At 51.3% G+C, this 7,500-nt stretch overlaps 4 non-coding genes across 4 annotated transcripts; all 4 read right to left on the minus strand.

Moving 5' to 3' along the window:
* Positions 1–1,219: 1,219 nt before the first annotated feature.
* Positions 1,220–1,338, minus strand: LOC140468844 (5S ribosomal RNA). Its single transcript, XR_011955844.1, has one exon. It is a non-coding gene; the product is annotated as a 5S ribosomal RNA (ribosomal RNA).
* A 1,531-nt stretch (positions 1,339–2,869) lies between these two features.
* Positions 2,870–2,988, minus strand: LOC140469207 (5S ribosomal RNA). Its single transcript, XR_011956018.1, has one exon. It is a non-coding gene; the product is annotated as a 5S ribosomal RNA (ribosomal RNA).
* A 1,535-nt stretch (positions 2,989–4,523) lies between these two features.
* Positions 4,524–4,641, minus strand: LOC140471321 (5S ribosomal RNA). Its single transcript, XR_011956967.1, has one exon. It is a non-coding gene; the product is annotated as a 5S ribosomal RNA (ribosomal RNA).
* Positions 4,642–6,172: 1,531 nt separating this feature from the next.
* Positions 6,173–6,291, minus strand: LOC140470152 (5S ribosomal RNA). Its single transcript, XR_011956450.1, has one exon. It is a non-coding gene; the product is annotated as a 5S ribosomal RNA (ribosomal RNA).
* Positions 6,292–7,500: the final 1,209 nt, after the last annotated feature.

Below are 7,500 nucleotides of genomic sequence, written 5' to 3' on the forward strand. Positions count from 1 at the left end.
CGCAGGGATCAGTACTGGGACCGCAGCTTTTTACAATATATGTTCATGATATAGAAGATGCTATTAGCAATAACATTAGCAAATTTGCTGATGATACTGAGCTGGGTGGCAGGGTGAAATGTGATGAGGATGTTAGGAGATTACCGGGTGACCTGGACAAGTTAGGTGAGTGGTCAGATGCATGGCAGATGCACTTTAATGTGGATAAATGGATGCTTATCCACTTTGGTGGCAAGAACAGGAAGGCAGATTACTACCTAAATGGAATCAATTTCGGTCAAGGGACAGTGCCGGGAGATCTGGGGGTTCTTGTACACCACTCAATGAAGGTCAGCATGCAGGTACAGCAGGTAGTGAAGAAGGCTAATAGCATGCTGGCCTTCATAACAAGAGGGATCGAGTACAGAAGCAAAGAGGTTCTTCTGCAGGTGTACAGGGCCCTGGTGAGACCACACCTGGAGTACTGTGTGCAGTTCTGGTCTCCAAATTTGAGGAGAGACATTCTGGCTATTGAGGGAGTGCAGCGTAGGTTGACGAGGTCAATTCCTGGAATGGCGGGATTACCTTACACTGAAAGACTGGAGCGACTGGGCTTGTGTACCCTTGAGTTTAGAAGACTGAGAGGGGATCTGGTTGAGACATATAAGATTATCAAAGGATTGGACACTCTGGCGGCAGGAAACGTGAGTGCCGAAACAGAGGACACAGCTTAAAAATACGGGGTAGACCGTTTAGGACAGAGATGAGGAGAAACGTCTTCACCCAGAGAGTGGTGGCTGTGTGGAATGCTCTGCCCCAGAGGGCAGTGGAGGCCCAGTCTCTGGATTCATTGAAGAAAGAGTTGGACAGAGCTCTCAAGGATAGTGGAATCAAGGCTTATGGAGATAAGGCAGGAACAGGATACTGATTAAGGATGATCAGCCATGATCATATTGAATGGTGGTGCAGGCTCCAAGGGCAGAATGGCCAACTCCTGCACCTATTGTCTATTGTCCTCCTTTCCTGACTGCCAGCCGCAGACAGCGTGCAGCCCCAATCCCTTTCTTTCCGTCTTTCTTGCTGATTTTGGCAGCGCTCCGCTCTCCTCCCCTCCCTGTCTCCTGCCTGCAGGAGACTGATGCCAGGCACAGCGGCAGCAAAAATAACCTGTCGCTGCATTGCGTGCGTGGCCCAACACGAGTGCAGAGGGGTGACTTGAGCAGCCCCTGCTGGCGGAAAAAGCCTACTGCACCTGGTATTCCCAGGCGGTCTCCCATCCAAGTACTAACCAGGCCTGAGTCTGCTTAGCTTCCGATATCAGACGAGATCGGGCGTTTTCAGACTAGTATGGCCGTAGGCGCTGGCCCCGGCCTTTTCTCCCCACTTCAAGGCGTGCTGGCCAGCCACATTTTCTTTGCTGCTCTTTCTCTTGATCCCCTTTGATTTTTTTTTCACTCTTTTCTCTTTGCTCTTCCTCCTCCGTGCGTGCTTCCCTCACTCCCTCCCTCCAGCTAGCCCTTGCCCACCAGGCTCCTGTCGTCTCCCACATCCTCACACAGGCCAACTGCAAGACCTCCCCCTGCTTCATAGGGCTGCAGCCTGCATTCTCTCATCCTTCCACACTCCTCCACGCCTCCATTTCGGAATGGCAGGCAGTGACCAGTGGGGTACCGCAGGGATCAGTACTGGGACCGCAGCTTTTTACAATATATGTTCATGATATAGAAGATGCTATTAGCAATAACATTAGCAAATTTGCTGATGATACTGAGCTGGGTGGCAGGGTGAAATGTGATGAGGATGTTAGGAGATTACCGGGTGACCTGGACAAGTTAGGTGAGTGGTCAGATGCATGGCAGATGCACTTTAATGTGGATAAATGGATGCTTATCCACTTTGGTGGCAAGAACAGGAAGGCAGATTACTACCTAAATGGAATCAATTTCGGTCAAGGGACAGTACCGAGAGATCTGGGGGTTCTTGTACACCACTCAATGAAGGTAAGCATGCAGGTACAGCAGGTAGTGAAGAAGGCTAATAGCATGCTGGCCTTCATAACAAGAGGGATCGAGTACAGAAGCAAAGAGGTTCTTCTGCAGGTGTACAGGGCCCTGGTGAGACCACACCTGGAGTACTGTGTGCAGTTCTGGTCTCCAAATTTGAGGAGAGACATTCTGGCTATTGAGGGAGTGCAGCGTAGGTTGACGAGGTCAATTCCTGGAATGGCGGGATTACCTTACACTGAAAGACTGGAGCGACTGGGCTTGTGTACCCTTGAGTTTAGAAGACTGAGAGGGGATCTGGTTGAGACGTATAAGATTATCAAAGGATTGGACACTCTGGCGGCAGGAAACGTGAGTGCCGAAACAGAGGACACAGCTTAAAAATACGGGGTAGACCGTTTAGGACAGAGATGAGGAGAAACGTCTTCACCCAGAGAGTGGTGGCTGTGTGGAATGCTCTGCCCCAGAGGGCAGTGGAGACCCAGTCTCTGGATTCATTGAAGAAAGAGTTGGACAGAGCTCTCAAGGATAGTGGAATCAAGGCTTATGGAGATAAGGCAGGAACAGGATACTGATTAAGGATGATCAGCCATGATCATATTGAATGGTGGTGCAGGCTCCAAGGGCAGAATGGCCAACTCCTGCACCTATTGTCTATTGTCCTCCTTTCCTGACTGCCAGCCGCAGACAGCGTGCAGCCCCAATCCCTTTCTTTCCGTCTTTCTTGCTGATTTTGGCAGCGCTCCGCTCTGCTCCCCTCCCTGTCTCCTGCCTGCAGGAGACTGATGCCAGGCACAGCGGCAGCAAAAATAACCTGTCGCTGCATTGCGTGCGTGGCCCAACACGAGTGCAGAGGGGTGACTTGAGCAGCCCCTGCTGGCGGAAAAAGCCTACTGGACCTGGTATTCCCAGGCGGTCTCCCATCCAAGTACTAACCAGGCCTGAGTCTGCTTAGCTTCCGAGATCAGACGAGATCGGGCGTTTTCAGACTAGTATGGCCGTAGGCGCTGGCCCCTGCCTTTTCTCCCCACTTCAAGGCGTGCTGGCCAGCCACATTTTCTTTGCTGCTCTTTCTCTTGATCCCCTTTGTTTTTTTTTTCTCTCTTTTCTCTTTGCTCTTCCTCCTCCGTGCGTGCTTCCCTCCCTCCCTCCCCCCCTCCAGCTAGCCCTTGCCCACCAGGCTCCTGTCGTCTCCCACATCCCCACACAGGCCAACTGCAAGACCTCCCCCTGCTTCATAGGGCTGCAGCCTGCATTCTCTCATCCTTCCACACTCCTCCACGCCTCCATTTCGGAATGGCAGGCAGTGACCAGTGGGGTACCGCAGGGATCAGTACTGGGACCGCAGCTTTTTACAATATATGTTCATGATATAGAAGATGCTATTAGCAATAACATTAGCAAATTTGCTGATGATACTGAGCTGGGTGGCAGGGTGAAATGTGATGAGGATGTTAGGAGATTACCGGGTGACCTGGACAAGTTAGGTGAGTGGTCAGATGCATGGCAGATGCACTTTAATGTGGATAAATGGATGCTTATCCACTTTGGTGGCAAGAACAGGAAGGCAGATTACTACCTAAATGGAATCAATTTCGGTCAAGGGACAGTGCCGGGAGATCTGGGGGTTCTTGTACACCACTCAATGAAGGTCAGCATGCAGGTACAGCAGGTAGTGAAGAAGGCTAATAGCATGCTGGCCTTCATAACAAGAGGGATCGAGTACAGAAGCAAAGAGGTTCTTCTGCAGGTGTACAGGGCCCTGGTGAGACCACACCTGGAGTACTGTGTGCAGTTCTGGTCTCCAAATTTGAGGAGAGACATTCTGGCTATTGAGGGAGTGCAGCGTAGGTTGACGAGGTCAATTCCTGGAATGGCGGGATTACCTTACACTGAAAGACTGGAGCGACTGGGCTTGTGTACCCTTGAGTTTAGAAGACTGAGAGGGGATCTGGTTGAGACATATAAGATTATCAAAGGATTGGACACTCTGGCGGCAGGAAACGTGAGTGCCGAAACAGAGGACACAGCTTAAAAATACGGGGTAGACCGTTTAGGACAGAGATGAGGAGAAACGTCTTCACCCAGAGAGTGGTGGCTGTGTGGAATGCTCTGCCCCAGAGGGCAGTGGAGGCCCAGTCTCTGGATTCATTGAAGAAAGAGTTGGACAGAGCTCTCAAGGATAGTGGAATCAAGGCTTATGGAGATAAGGCAGGAACAGGATACTGATTAAGGATGATCAGCCATGATCATATTGAATGGTGGTGCAGGCTCCAAGGGCAGAATGGCCAACTCCTGCACCTATTGTCTATTGTCCTCCTTTCCTGACTGCCAGCCGCAGACAGCGTGCAGCCCCAATCCCTTTCTTTCCGTCTTTCTTGCTGATTTTGGCAGCGCTCCGCTCTCCTCCCCTCCCTGTCTCCTGCCTGCAGGAGACTGATGCCAGGCACAGCGGCAGCAAAAATAACCTGTCGCTGCATTGCGTGCGTGGCCCAACACGAGTGCAGAGGGGTGACTTGAGCAGCCCCTGCTGGCGTTAAAAGTCTACTGCATCTGGTATTCCCAGGCGGTCTCCCATCCAAGTACTAACCAGGCCTGAGTCTGCTTAGCTTCCGAGATCAGACGAGATCGGCGCTTTCAGACTAGTATGGCCGTAGGCGCTGGCCCCTGCCTTTTCTCCCCACTTCAAGGCGTGCTGGCCAGCCACATTTTCTTTGCTGCTCTTTCTCTTGATCCCCTTTGTTTTTTTTTTCTCTCTTTTCTCTTTGCTCTTCCTCCTCCGTGCGTGCTTCCCTCACTCCCTCCCTCCAGCTAGCCCTTGCCCACCAGGCTCCTGTCGTCTCCCACATCCCCACACAGGCCAACTGCAAGACCTCCCCCTGCTTCATTGGGCTGCAGCCTGCATTCTCTCATCCTTCCACACTCCTCCACGCCTCCATTTCGGAATGGCAGGCAGTGACCAGTGGGGTACCGCAGGGATCAGTACTGGGACCGCAGCTTTTTACAATATATGTTCATGATATAGAAGATGCTATTAGCAATAACATTAGCAAATTTGCTGATGATACTGAGCTGGGTGGCAGGGTGAAATGTGATGAGGATGTTAGGAGATTACCGGGTGACCTGGACAAGTTAGGTGAGTGGTCAGATGCATGGCAGATGCACTTTAATGTGGATAAATGGATGCTTATCCACTTTGGTGGCAAGAACAGGAAGGCAGATTACTACCTAAATGGAATCAATTTCGGTCAAGGGACAGTGCCGGGAGATCTGGGGGTTCTTGTACACCACTCAATGAAGGTCAGCATGCAGGTACAGCAGGTAGTGAAGAAGGCTAATAGCATGCTGGCCTTCATAACAAGAGGGATCGAGTACAGAAGCAAAGAGGTTCTTCTGCAGGTGTACAGGGCCCTGGTGAGACCACACCTGGAGTACTGTGTGCAGTTCTGGTCTCCAAATTTGAGGAGAGACATTCTGGCTATTGAGGGAGTGCAGCGTAGGTTGACGAGGTCAATTCCTGGAATGGCGGGATTACCTTACACTGAAAGACTGGAGCGACTGGGCTTGTGTACCCTTGAGTTTAGAAGACTGAGAGGGGATCTGGTTGAGACATATAAGATTATCAAAGGATTGGACACTCTGGCGGCAGGAAACGTGAGTGCCGAAACAGAGGACACAGCTTAAAAATACGGGGTAGACCGTTTAGGACAGAGATGAGGAGAAACGTCTTCACCCAGAGAGTGGTGGCTGTGTGGAATGCTCTGCCCCAGAGGGCAGTGGAGGCCCAGTCTCTGGATTCATTGAAGAAAGAGTTGGACAGAGCTCTCAAGGATAGTGGAATCAAGGCTTATGGAGATAAGGCAGGAACAGGATACTGATTAAGGATGATCAGCCATGATCATATTGAATGGTGGTGCAGGCTCCAAGGGCAGAATGGCCAACTCCTGCACCTATTGTCTATTGTCCTCCTTTCCTGACTGCCAGCCGCAGACAGCGTGCAGCCCCAATCCCTTTCTTTCCGTCTTTCTTGCTGATTTTGGCAGCGCTCCGCTCTCCTCCCCTCCCTGTCTCCTGCCTGCAGGAGACTGATGCCAGGCACAGCGGCAGCAAAAATAACCTGTCGCTGCATTGCGTGCGTGGCCCAACACGAGTGCAGAGGGGTGACTTGAGCAGCCCCTGCTGGCGGAAAAAGCCTACTGCACCTGGTATTCCCAGGCGGTCTCCCATCCAAGTACTAACCAGGCCAGAGTCTGCTTAGCTTCCGATATCAGACGAGATCGGGCGTTTTCAGACTAGTATGGCCGTAGGCGCTGGCCCCGGCCTTTTCTCCCCACTTCAAGGCGTGCTGGCCAGCCACATTTTCTTTGCTGCTCTTTCTCTTGATCCCCTTTGATTTTTTTTTCACTCTTTTCTCTTTGCTCTTCCTCCTCCGTGCGTGCTTCCCTCACTCCCTCCCTCCAGCTAGCCCTTGCCCACCAGGCTCCTGTCGTCTCCCACATCCTCACACAGGCCAACTGCAAGACCTCCCCCTGCTTCATAGGGCTGCAGCCTGCATTCTCTCATCCTTCCACACTCCTCCACGCCTCCATTTCGGAATGGCAGGCAGTGACCAGTGGGGTACCGCAGGGATCAGTACTGGGACCGCAGCTTTTTACAATATATGTTCATGATATAGAAGATGCTATTAGCAATAACATTAGCAAATTTGCTGATGATACTGAGCTGGGTGGCAGGGTGAAATGTGATGAGGATGTTAGGAGATTACCGGGTGACCTGGACAAGTTAGGTGAGTGGTCAGATGCATGGCAGATGCACTTTAATGTGGATAAATGGATGCTTATCCACTTTGGTGGCAAGAACAGGAAGGCAGATTACTACCTAAATGGAATCAATTTCGGTCAAGGGACAGTACCGAGAGATCTGGGGGTTCTTGTACACCACTCAATGAAGGTAAGCATGCAGGTACAGCAGGTAGTGAAGAAGGCTAATAGCATGCTGGCCTTCATAACAAGAGGGATCGAGTACAGAAGCAAAGAGGTTCTTCTGCAGGTGTACAGGGCCCTGGTGAGACCACACCTGGAGTACTGTGTGCAGTTCTGGTCTCCAAATTTGAGGAGAGACATTCTGGCTATTGAGGGAGTGCAGCGTAGGTTGACGAGGTCAATTCCTGGAATGGCGGGATTACCTTACACTGAAAGACTGGAGTGACTGGGCTTGTGTACCCTTGAGTTTAGAAGACTGAGAGGGGATCTGGTTGAGACGTATAAGATTATCAAAGGATTGGACACTCTGGCGGCAGGAAACGTGAGTGCCGAAACAGAGGACACAGCTTAAAAATACGGGGTAGACCGTTTAGGACAGAGATGAGGAGAAACGTCTTCACCCAGAGAGTGGTGGCTGTGTGGAATGCTCTGCCTCAGAGGGCAGTGGAGGCCCAGTCTCTGGATTCATTGAAGAAAGAGTTGGACAGAGCTCTCAAGGATAGTGGAATCAAGGCTTATGGAGATAAGGCAGGAAC

The sequence above is a fragment of the Chiloscyllium punctatum genome, chromosome 3 (assembly GCF_047496795.1).
Source record: "Chiloscyllium punctatum isolate Juve2018m chromosome 3, sChiPun1.3, whole genome shotgun sequence".
Taxonomy (NCBI): domain Eukaryota; kingdom Metazoa; phylum Chordata; class Chondrichthyes; order Orectolobiformes; family Hemiscylliidae; genus Chiloscyllium; species Chiloscyllium punctatum.